The sequence below is a fragment of the Sphaeramia orbicularis genome, chromosome 15 (assembly GCF_902148855.1).
Source record: "Sphaeramia orbicularis chromosome 15, fSphaOr1.1, whole genome shotgun sequence".
Taxonomy (NCBI): domain Eukaryota; kingdom Metazoa; phylum Chordata; class Actinopteri; order Kurtiformes; family Apogonidae; genus Sphaeramia; species Sphaeramia orbicularis.
Genome location: NC_043971.1, coordinates 47,425,326 through 47,437,646, shown reverse-complemented (window position 1 = coordinate 47,437,646; position 12,321 = coordinate 47,425,326). Strand labels below are relative to the sequence as shown.

Below are 12,321 nucleotides of genomic sequence, written 5' to 3'. Positions count from 1 at the left end.
ATTAGACTGATAAAACAAATAGCAAGAAGAATAGCAACCTTTGGGGTAGCAAACTTGAGGTGATTTGATCTGAGCCACTTGCCTTATTTTTTGCAAGCTGCAATATTCCTTGATAGACCTTAGTGGCTGTTAAACCCTCAATATCACTACTAGCAAAGTTTCCCAAATTAAATGGGTCCCCCTTCACACAATTACATAAGTCATAGAAATGTTGCCTCCATATCTCAACAATGTTATCTGATCCAGAGACTCCCTCTGTTTTTGGTAGCACAGCTGCTCCCTTATTTAGCGCTCTTATATCTTTCCAAAAATCCATGACTTTGTTGCAGAGCAGTTTTTGAGCCAATGAGTGTGTTCTCATCACCTGCTCATTTTTACACACAACACAGACAGCATATTTAAATGTAGCATTAGTGAGGTTTTTGTGATCCAGTAAAGGTCCCTGTCTGGGTCAGCCGGCCTGATTCCAAGCCTTGAAAGCCTCCTTTACTACTGTATGATGCATAGCCACAGGTTTATTCCAGTCTGGTTTGATGTTGGATGCCTTCTTAGAGCAAGTGAGGTATGGTCTACTGGCCTCAAGCATAGCTCCCGTAATTCCACCATACAAGGAACAGAGGGATTTCCCACGAGATATATCATTGCAGTTCATATTTGAACAATAGCATCTTTGGATAAAAAATAGATCACTCAAGGGAAAATCAGTTTTCCCATAATATGAATACCTGATTTTCACTTTTACACGGTTTAGTAATTTTTCTTTACCCTGAAGATTTTACTCTTGTTTTTTCTGTCGTATGTTAAAGGTGAGTATGTTTAAAGAATATTTTGGTAGAGACAGTGAAACTGAGCTCAACACTAGTTCTGATCTCATACATCTAAGGCTACGTTCAGACTAGGCAAATATGGCCCAAATCAGATTTTTTGCCCATATGTGACCTGTATCCGACCCAGGCCACTTTCATATGTGGTCCTAAATCCGATGTGTATCTGATATTTCACAAAGCGACTTCAGTATGAACGGCCAGGTCACATTTATCCGACCTTTACATCATTGAAATGTGACAAACACCACATTTCTGCATCCCAGGAGGAGGAGTGGCAGGAAAAAACATATTTACTTCTGTAAACACAGTGCATGCCTGCATGGTCATGTATTACATCAGGACCTCTTATGCACATGTGGGTCACTTCAGGGTTACATTTATTCATTCATTCATTTTCTGAACCCACTTTATCCTCACAAGGGTCTCAGGGGTCGCTTAGAGCCTATCCCAGCTACATAGGGGCAAAGGCAGGGTACACCCTGGACAAGTCGCCAGTTCATCACAGGGCTGACATATAGAGACAAACAATCACTGTCATATTCACACCTATGGGCAATTTAGATTTATCAATTAACCTATCAGTGCATGTCTTTGGATGGTGGGAGGAAGCCGGAGTACCCGGAGAGAACCCTCACAGACACGGGGAGAACATGCAAACTCCACACAGAAAGGTCATCCATCAACTGGTGTTGGAATTGAACCCAGGACCTTCTTGCTGTGAGGCACGAGTGCTAATCATTGCACCACTGTGTTGCCTGGAGGGGGGGTTACATTTAGTTCATACTCAAAACAGGTAGAAAATGCATTTAATGTGGAATATGAACAAGCACACAAAAAAATTGGATTTCCCCAGAAATTCAAATTGTGCATTAAGACCTGCTGTTTGAACGTCGCCTAAGATCCTCTGATCACAAGTGCTTCGTGTACTTCTTTCAATTACTAGGAACCTACAGTAAGTGACAGAATTTTAGATAACTTACTGAGCCACTTTCATCTTTGTTTGATGCCCACATTCTGTTCAGCTGTTTCTGAGATATTGCATTTTAATTATAATGGAGATTGACTGACCAACAACTGAAAAATGGGGATTACATATTATCAGCTAATAAAACTTGGATTACGTTTTTCAGTCCCTCAACATTTTCATCCATTCAAATCTAACATAATATAAATAGCTATTTAGAACAACTTGAAAGTTGACCAGCCTTATCATATCAGACTGTAACTCATTTGCAAATCTACTGGGACACGTTTCATGGTTGATTTCACCCACATTAAACACACTGCATTATAACACCCATGATCAGACCTTTCTCTTCCTCCCAATGTTGTGTGATGTATTGGTTTTTTCATCTATTTAACTGACCATTGATTATTTATTGATATATATACCTTTTGGTCCTGGTTATGGAAAAAATACTTAAGAATTTTTATTCATGGAATTCATGGAAATACACTGTTGTCCATAAAGTTGGGATAATGTTGTTTTTTCAGACACATTTCAGAAATATCTATCCAAAAACATCTTAATTTCAGAAGAATGTCTTAAAAAAGATAATCTAATAAATGTCTAAAAACCCCTGTAAAATATGTAATATTTTGATTATATATTTATGTATTTAATCATATGTATATATGTAAAATAATGTATCTTTTTTTTATATATATCTGGCATGTGATGTACCTTCTATTTATTTTACTCAGTGTTAGTATTTGTTTCATGGGAGTCATCATTAATAATTCCTTGCCTCAGGTCTGAGGCAGAAACATGTTGCCTTAACAGCAGCCTTTAAATATTCATAACACGTACTGGAATATGTATACATCCAAGGTTAAAGCATTATGATGAGCTTATATAATGACTGTCTCTTGAGACTCAACATGTTTATCCCAATAGATAGACCGTACATTTGTTATGTTAAAGGGAGTGCACTGTACTTTGTTAAACCTTCTCCCCCAGGGCTTGATGATAATGTGAGTGACTGTTAGTTCTTAATAACAGTACACAACTGTTTCATTAAAGAAAGTCCCTCTACAGGGACTACAGGAAATATTTTGAATGTTGGTAAAAGTTGACAGCAACTGTTGATAATCTAATCTTTTTTTTGAGGAGTACAGTGGTATCTTTTGGTTTGTGTAAAAGCAGTGTTGTCTGCAACCGTACACTCTTTGTTAAGACCATTGACTGCATAAATCTTGATTATCTAGAAGTAGAGGGGAAAATACATACATGTTTTACTTAAGTGAACATAGCACCACAACAGTGTAAAAATGGAACAAAGTTAAAGTTGTGTTTTCAGAAGCCAACCTTAAGTTAAAAAAGTATCACCATTAGAATATGCATATGGGTGCTTCTATGAAATTGGTCCTTAAACACAGGACATGGAGACTAAAAATTCATACCAATGTTATGAAGCAAGTTTGGAAGCACGTAAAAGAGAGATACATATTTTTTTCTATTATTTCACATTATATTTAATACAAAAATCTGCATGTAACATGGTAAAAAGGACACGAAAATTACCCGCAATATCTCTTTATTCTCTCACAGGTACATTTAGGGAAATGAACTAATTATGCAAGGCAGAGTGTTTGACAAAAATGACCACTGCTGCAAAATCATTTGCGATTTATATGCATTTAACTGGGCAGGTTCTGCATGTAATGCAAGTGGACATGATGGGTTACACACAAAACCTAGAATGAGACTGTCGATTCATGAAAAACCTGCATGTCTGGATTAGAAAAACCACTAGGATCATCAAATTTAACACAGTGTCTTTATTTATAGTGCAATATAAGACCATTTCAAGCCATGAGGTTCAGATCAAATGCACTGACACCTACGTAGCTTTTCATGTCCCAGTTTTAGTTCTATTTTTGGCCCCAATATTTTATTAAAAAAATCATTAATTTTGGGATGGCTCATAGCAAGAGTGTATTTTTTTTTTTTTTTGCATTTATCTGAGGTCATCACATTCTGGGGGGAATACATCTACATTTCTCTTTTATTATTGGGTCTAAAAAAAACTGGCAAAGTGCCAGGTACCAAAATGGACCCAGTTTCATAGATGCACCCATATTTACAATGTCAGAAATGAAGGGACACATATTTCCCATATATGTGATTACAGTTACAGATGTTTGCTCTCATGTTTTAACATTACAGCTAGTAATGGTGGGGCTCGCTCAAGTACTGTATATACCGTTGGTAGTTGAACCCATAATGTACATTATCATGTATTAGTTGATTTGTATTTCTCATTTTTTGTATTAACTGGTATACTGGTTTTAATTACCTTTAAGTTGTAGAGGGTTAGGTCATAATATTTCACATAGTGTCACACACAGCAATTTATTTCTGGCAATCAGGGATGTGCAGGTAATGTTTTACAATTTCATTCACAACACTTGCACTCATACTGGTCTTCATCTGCTTGTCTGGGTCCGGGTCGTGGGGGCAGCAGCCGCAGCACAGAAGCCTAGATAGCCCTCTCCCCAGCCACTTCCACCAGCTCTTTCAGGGTAATCCCGAGACCTACCCAGGCCAGCTGAGAGATATAATCCCTCCAGCGTGTCCTGGATCGGCCCCGAGGTCGTCTCCCAGATGGACATGCCCGAAACATCTCCCCAGGGAGGTGTCCGGGAGGCATCCTCACGAGATGCCCGAACCACCTTAACTGGTTCCTCTCAACATCATCAATGATGAAATGTGCTTGTATATATATATATATATATATATATATATATATATATATACACACACACAAACATATATATATATATATATATATATATATATATATATATATATACACACAAACATATATATGTGTGTATATATATATATATATATATATATATATATATATATATATATATACCACCTCGTCTAACTCCTCCAAAGGGATCCTGAGGCATTCCCAGGCCAGCCGAGAGACACAGTCTCTCCAGTGTGACCTACTTCTTCCCCAAGGCCTCCTTCTGGCAGAGGTGTCCAGGAGGCATCTGAAATAGATGCCCGAGCCACATCAGCTGGCCCCTCTCAATGTGCAGAAGCAGCGGCTCTACTCTGAGCTCCTCCCTGGTGACTGAGCTCCTCACCCTATCTCTAAGGGTGTGCCCAGCCACCCTACGGGGGAAACTCAACTGCTTGTATCAAGGATCTTCGCTCATGACCATAGGTAAGAGTAGGAACGTAGATTGAGCAGTAAATCGAGAGCACTGCCTTTTGTCTAGGCTCCTACTTTACTATGACAGACTGATACAATGTCTGCATCACTGCAGACGCTGCACTGATCTGTCTGTCAATCTCATGTTCCATTCTTCCCTCACTCGTGAACAAGGCAAGGCCTCTCCACTGACCTGGAGAGGGCAAGCCAGCTTTTTCCGATCAAGAACCATGGCCTCAGATTTGAAGGTGCTGATCCTCATCCCACTTGCTTTGCACTTGGCTGCAAACCACCCCAGTGGATGCTGAAGGTCCAGGTTTGATGAGGTCAAAAGGACATCATCCACAAAAAGCAGAGATGAAATCCTGTGGTCCCAAACCGGACCCCCTCCAGCCCCTGGCTGGGCCTAGAAATTCTGTCCATAAAAATTATGAACAGAACCTGCTGAAGTCCAAAATGCACCTGGAACAGGTCTAACTTATTGCTGGCAATGCAAACCAAGATCCTACTTTGGTCATACAGGGACCAGACAGCCCTTAGCAGAGGTACTCAGACCCCATACTCCCGCAGCACCCCCCACAAGATACCACAAGGGACACAATCAAACGCCTTCTCCAAACCCACAAAACACATGTGGACTGGTTGGGCGAACTCCCATGAGCCCTCAAGTACTCAGTGGAGAGTGTAGAGCTGGTCCAGTCTTCTGCGACTTGGACGAAAACCGCATTGTTCCTCCTGCATCCGAGGTTCAACTATTGGTCGAATCCTCCTCTTCAGTACCCTGGAACAGACTTTCCCTGGGTCGCTGAGGAATGTGATCCCCCTGTAGTTGGAGCACACTCTCCGGTCACCCTTCTTGAAAAGGGGTCTGGACTGAAAAGGGGGACCACCACCCCAGTCTTCCAGTCCAGAGGCACTGTCCCCGACTGCCACACAGTGTTACAGAGATGTGTCAATCAAGACAGTCCCTGCACATCCTGGAACTTAAGGTACTCAGGGCGAATCTCATCCACCCCTGGTGCCCTGCCACTGTGGAGCTTGGACAAGTCCACCTCTGAAACCTCAGCCTCTGCTTCCTCCACAGAAGATGTGGCGGTGGGATTGAGGAGATCCTTGAAGTATTCCTTCCACCACCCGACAACATCCCCAGTCGAGGTCAGCAGCTCCCCACTTCCACTGTAAACAGTGTTGGTGGTGCACTGCTTTCCCCTCCTGAGGTGCCGGACAGTTTGCCAGAATTTCCTCGACGTCAACTGATTGTCCTCCTCCACGGCCTCCCGGAACTCCTCCCTGACCCAAGTTTTGGCCTCCACAATGCGCTGTAGCATGCCTGGCCTCCCTGTACTCATCAGCTGCTTCAGGAGTCCCACAAGCCAACAAGGCTTGATTGCTGCCGCGACAGGTACCGGAGACCTTGTGACCACAGCTCCGTGCAGCTGCTTCAACAATGGAAGTGGAGAACATGGTACACTTGGACTCAGTGTCCCCAGCCTCCCCCAGGATCTGGGAGAAGCTCTCCCAGAGGTGGGAGTTGAAGACTGTGCTGACATCGGGCTCTGCCAGGCATTCCCAACAGACCCTCACAACACATTTGGGCCTGCTGAGTCTGTCCGGCTTCCTCCTCTGCCAGTGAATCCAAATCACCACCAGGTGGTGATCATTTCATAGCTCTGCCCTGCTCTTCACCTGAGTGTCCGAGACACGTGGCTGTAAGTCTGATGATACGATGACATAGTCAATCATTGACCTCCAGCCGAGGGTATACTGGTGCCACGTGCACTTATGGACATCCCTGTGCTCAAACATGGTTTTTGTTATGGACAAATTGTGAATAACACAGAAGTCCAATAACAGAACACCACTCGGGTCTGGAACAGGTCTAACGGGGAGGCCGTTCATCCCAGTCACCCCCCTCCAGGTCTCACTGTCACTGCCCACATGGGTGTTGAAGTCCCCCAGGAGGACAATGGAGTCCCCAGTCAGAGCACTGACCAGCACCCCTCCCGGGGACTCCAAGAAGGCCGGGTACTCTGCACTGCTGTTCGGTCCATAGGCCAAAACAACAGTGAGGCAACTGTCCCCAACCTGAAGGCGCAAGGACACGAACCTCTCATTCAATGGGGTAAACTCCAACACATGGTGGCTGAGCTGTGGGGCTATGAGCAAGCCCACACCAGCCCGCCGCCTCTAACTACAGGCAACTCCAGAGAAGTGAAGAGTCCAGCCCCTCTTGAGGGGTTGGGTTCCAGAGCCCAACCCGTGCGTGGAGGTGAGCCTGACTATATGTAGTTGGTACCTCTTGACCTCCCTCACAAGCTCTGGGTGATGGGATGAGAACCATTCCAGTTTTTCTCAATTGTTTACACAAAAATACTGGTACTTGACGCACAATGACCACAACATGTAATTCATGCACCAACCCCCTGAATCAATTCTGCTAAACTACAAGCACAATTCCTGCTTTACGCTTTTTTCAAAACACTACACACAGTTATCTGCATTTGGCACAATTTCCATGGAGAAAATATCTCGTTTTCACAAGGAACACACTGTTATTCAACATTCTATAGTAAATTGCCCTACTATGCACATTGACTTATCACATTGGTAAACACCTGTCACACAGTTTTACAATTAGCAATCAGAGCTTTAGCATAAAAGGGCAACAGGTTAGCTCTACTGTTTTGTATGTAGACCACTGTATGTGCAACTTTGTGTTGGTTGGGATGTATACTGTGTACATTGTTTTTGTCTTTTGTTTTTGTGGGAAAAATAAAATATTGCAGAAATTGTTACCATGTATCTGTGTGTTCTGAGTATAAAACCAATATTCTAAAATATTTTACAACACATTTATGTATGTACTGTCTGTAGTAAATGTAACACTGAATAAAAAAGGCCTAAGTCATTATGATGAATGGAGAAGATGTGTTTTCCATTCATCATAGTGTTTTACATTGAGCACATCAGTGTTCAACTGGTTCTTATAAATGTTTATTCATAAGGTTTGTGTGTCATTTGAAAACAAAATACCATTTTGAAAAGAAATAACATTTTTTTAGAATGCAAAGTTTCATTTTGCAGGAGAATTGAGGGGTTTTGCCCATTGTGTGTGTGTGTTTTTTGATTTGTGTGTAGAGTTCTGAGAGTATGAGGCATGCTTTCAGAAAATGTGTGTAAACAATCGAGAAAAACTGTAATTCCTTTAATATCACAATGGATTGCTTCTGTAAAGTCTGCAATGCATTGTGATGTTACATGAATTAGTGGTTCTCATCCCATCTGTAATATAACAGGTTAATTTCTATTGCTATGTGCAAGTTAGAATGGTAACTGGATGTATCAACTAATGGGATGTAAAATGATTTTTCTGTTTTTCTGTTTTAGTCCCTACCCAATCTGGTAATGTTAACTTCTTTCTCTAAACTGTGTCTATGTATGGGTGTGTGTGGAGGGGGTGAGGTCACATGGCAGGACCGCTGCCGCTCCAGGCTGCTGTGTTTACCAACAAGAGGAGGAGGAAGAGGAGGAGGAAGAGGAGGTCATAGCGTAGTATTCTCTCCATGAGAGTCTCTGTGCTTGACAGCAGCAGCAGCAGCCTGCAGGGTCTGGCAGGATCAGCAGCTGTCAGAGTGAGAGTGGTGGATGTTTAGTCTGGATATTTCCTCATGGTGACGCCGCTGTTTGGGGGTAAGATTGTGTTGTGTGTTTGTGCACTTCTTTAGCAGCTACAACAACACGTAAAGGCTGACTATCCTGTTGTAGAGTACTAGATTCATGAAAGAATTGGATTTTAGCCTCTCTTAATCTGCAGTGTCCATTGTTTAAAAGCCATATGCTACCTCAGTGTGTGTGTGTGTGTGTGTGTGTGTGTGTGTGTGTGTGTGTGTGTGTGTGTGTGTGTGTGTGTGAGGGTGTGTGTGTGTGCGTGCGCGTGATAGACTTTTTGTCTGATTGCACACTTGTGAACAGTACTGGACTAAAGCACACATGGACACATCAGCACAACCACAGGCAGACACACAGTGACCCATTGTAGAGGTAGAAAAGCACAAGTCATGCTAAAGGGCACAGCTGACTACAACATGCAGAGATGAGCTGTGAAATCAAAGGGAATAAAGCAAGAATATGTCAATTGACACATTAACATGTTAATATTTGGCAAAGCATGAAAGCAGCATGATGTCCATGCCAACCAAAGTGAAAGGGAACTCTTGAAAATTACAGAATAGCCCGTTTGTTGTGCATGAACCATTTCTGTGTCTGGCTTGAGAGAAGCATAAGACATTGGACATTTGCTATCATTTACTCCAGTTAATGCATTTGTTATATTTTATTGTATAGCTATGTAGCTATGTGTATGTATTTGACTTGCTGCATTTCATCTCAGAGGCCTCTTCAGTTACAGTGAGTGCAGCTGACAATAAGTTAAGGTCAAGACTGAGAATATGGAGTACCCTCCAAGCAATAGGCTTATGTACATTATACTGTATACATGTCAGTGGTGTTGTTGTTCAGCTGTATGTTGTTGCATCAGTGCAAGGCATCTCTCTAGGGTCCACCTGTCGACCCGTCTATACCACAGAGCAGAAATGTCCATAGTGAGCAGTCATAGATGACTTGGATGACCAATTTTAACTTCTATACTACAACTGAGGGAGTGTAAATGTTGTGATGATGTGAAAACATAAAAAAGCATATCTGTAATGATGACGTGAAAACATAAAAAAGCATATCTGTAATGGAAGAGATTTTGCTAAGCTTGTTTGAAGACTCAAATATCCACCACCGACCAAAATCGTCTTCTGATCGAAAATGTTTTATACCTGTTGATTCACTAATCTTATCAATACATAAATACATAAATGATTGGTGTAAAAGGCATTTTGTCATCTTTTCATGGTCATCAGATATGACCCATTTGGACGTTCAGAGGCTCAGTAGTTAACATGGAAACACTGTCATCTTCTACAACATTGATTCACCAGTAAAATCCATGGAGTTGGATCAATGACAGTGGATGGACACACTGGGTTTATGTTCAGTTAATGATGTATTTTGTTGAAAAGCTCACTTTTTCGTCATTTTTGTCTGATTTAAACTAAACCTTTGAATTTACTCTGAGCTTTTATGAACATCTACATGATCAGTTTATTATCTCTAAGAAAATATCTGATTTACTTTGAAAAAAAATGCAAAATGCAGAGGATAATATAATAAATAATAATGAATCACTTGGGATAGACAAAAAAAATCCATTTGAAGTTGTGACAAAAAATAGTTAATAGAATAACTAACATTCTGAGTCTACCTTTTTCTGACACATTCTATGAAGTTTTTACTTTAACTACCCAAAAAGCCATTTAACGACTAGAATGAATAACAAATGAAAATGATCATAATACATTTTTATATTGTGTTATTTATCATTACCACTAGGGATGCACTGATACCACTTTTTTCCAGACCGAGTACAAGTACAAGTACTTACATTTGAGTACTTGCTGATACTTGCTGATATGAGTATTTAATAATACCATTCCAGTTCTTAGTTACTTTTGAAAATGTGTTTTATTGTCATTGTCATTAGTCTGACTGGAACAAAGTGCTGCTACTGACATTTAATGCGCATTTCTCACATTGAATGAGCATTTCTCAAGCAATCCACCCGAGGGCACCACTCTTAATTAACCATACTGGACAAATACCACGAAGAAAAGTAAAGTTTTTTAAGAAGAAGAAGACGAAAGTCAGGAATAATAAACATGGAGACGACAGAAGTAACACTGGATGCTAATGTTGATATTATGTTGATATTGATGAGGGAGGTTGTCATAAATCTGTCAGTAGTTTTTCACTAACGCACACAGTCGCTCTTTGAAAAGATCCGCTACCACCACAGTTCCTGGTGGTATTCTCCGTCTGGGTACGCATCTGCGAGCACCTGGAAAACGGATGCAGAGTACGCAGAGGACGGACAGAACGCTCTGTCCGTATCCGTCTGTGTCTTTAACGTTACTTGCAGTCAGCGATACTTTGGTCACTGTCATCTATTTTGAAAAATCTCCACACTTCTGACATTACTCCTCCGCCGCATACCTGCTGCACTTCACTGCAAGTGTCACGCTGCGGTAAGTGGTATTGGTGCGGTTGTATCAGAGTACTTTTACAAGTACAAGTACACACGCTGAGTATTGGACCCTATACTGGTGTCAGTATCGGTGCATCCCTAATTACCACCATATCTCTTTTTATCTTTTTTGTGTAGGGTTTATTTAATCTATGTTGTTGGGTAAAGCAGATAATTGTTGTGACATTTGGTTAAAATCCATTTGGTCAGACAAAATTTATTTGCAGTTTTGATCATTTGACAGAAATCTGTCCTTGTTCATTGTGGGAGTCGAACAAGTCACCAGTGGTCTGGTTGTTTTCAGTTGCAGTTAGCAAACTGCACACTGTTCAACACAGCACAGATCATGTGAGGTTACGGGTGGTCCTGTGCAGCAGACGACATGACAGGGTGCAAATTAAGAAAGGCAAAAAAGTCACAGTGTGTGAAAGTGAAAACCCTTACAGCCAATCATCATCAAGTCTTCAGTGTGATTGGTTCGCTGACTCAGTCAAACATATCATCAGGACACATCAGCTGTTGTTGTCAGCAAACAGAGAAGAGAAAGACTGACCAGTGTAACAGTAATGTTATGTCATGAACAGAGCTGTGTGCTGGTTTTTGACTTTTTAAAGAAGCTTAATGTTGTTTATGTCAACACTGGTGTGACTGAGTCCATCCAATGTGAAACTACGGTGGCCCAGAGGTGCAACAGGCCAAAAAATTATCCACTAGATGAAAAAAATTATCTACTACAAGAAAAAAAAAGAGAACAGCCTAAAAAAATTATCCACTAGATGAAAAAAATTATCTACTACAAGAAAAAAAAGAGAACAGCCCAAAAAAATTATCCAGTATAAGAAAAAAAAAGAGAACAGCCTAAAAAAATTATCCACTAGATGAAAAAAATTATCTACTACAAGAAAAAAAAGAGAACAGCCCAAAAAAATTATCCACTATAAGAAAAAAAAGAGAACAGCCTAAAAAAATTATCCACTAGATGAAAAAAATTATCTACTACAAGAAAAAAAAGAGAACAGCCTAAAAAAAATTATCCACTAGATGAAAAAAATTACCCACTATAAGAAAAAAAAGATAACAGCCTAAAAAAATTATCCACCAGATGAAAAAAATTATCTACTACAAGAAAAAAAAGAGAACAGCCCCAAAAAATTATCCAGTATAAGAAAAAAAAGAGAACAGCCTAAAAAAA

At 40.7% G+C, this 12,321-nt stretch overlaps 1 protein-coding gene across 3 annotated transcripts in view; it reads left to right on the top strand.

The window, feature by feature from the left end:
• rasgrp3 (RAS guanyl releasing protein 3 (calcium and DAG-regulated)) overlaps positions 1-12,321 on the top strand; it is a 126,348-nt gene that overhangs the window by 16,580 nt on the left and 97,447 nt on the right. The window contains exon 1 of one of the 3 annotated variants that reach the window (XM_030156886.1): positions 8,567-8,689. The exons of 1 other annotated variant lie outside the window; for it this stretch is intronic. The gene's annotated coding sequence lies outside the window, so the exon portion shown is untranslated. Of the gene's footprint in view, positions 1-8,566; positions 8,690-12,321 lie in introns of those variants that run through there. One more of the 3 variants, XM_030156888.1, reaches the window with a different exon arrangement.